Genomic DNA, 653 nt, shown 5'->3' with positions numbered 1-653 from the left:
AGGTATTCCATTTTCTAACAATTATTGGCTTTCTGTCCAGTCTTAGGCGCGATACTATTGCTAGTTATTAAAGCCTATATGGGTGATGGAAGCAAAGATGATAAAGCATTGCCATAAACATAATCTTTCACAGATACATAGTCTCTTTATACGAATTAATTTGTATCAGAAATATTAAGGTCTTGAAACGTTTACGAACTTTAAAAAAAAAAAATTTTATTCCTTTTCAGCTCAGGACAACAATTACATATCATTATGCTTCTTACTAGATGCATCCCAGACAGAAAGGGTGAGAGAAGCTTCACTGATGAGCTGCTTAATACCCACTATTCTAGTGCAATCCATTTTGCAACTGGATGATGCAATACTCATCATCGACGACACTGATATCGGTCTGGATGATGGCTACGATAAATAGATAAAAACTGATTTAAATTGCAAAAATCTGAAATCAACCATGAATAATATAGCAAGATTCATTTTATATTTAAGCAGTTGCTGACATTATTCTGCTTCCTTGCCGTGACTCTTGCAAATACAAAGCTGCAGTTAATCAAGAACCTTCTATGAGGTATAGGATTTACACACAAACGTCGCGTGGCAGACCCGTTGATTACAGTGACGTAATAAGTGCCTTTGTAATAATGAAAGCA

Source organism: Penaeus monodon, chromosome 21 (genome assembly GCF_015228065.2).
Source record: "Penaeus monodon isolate SGIC_2016 chromosome 21, NSTDA_Pmon_1, whole genome shotgun sequence".
NCBI lineage: Eukaryota > Metazoa > Arthropoda > Malacostraca > Decapoda > Penaeidae > Penaeus > Penaeus monodon.
The sequence above is the reverse complement of the archived record's forward strand: the minus strand, read 5'-3'. Positions refer to the sequence as shown.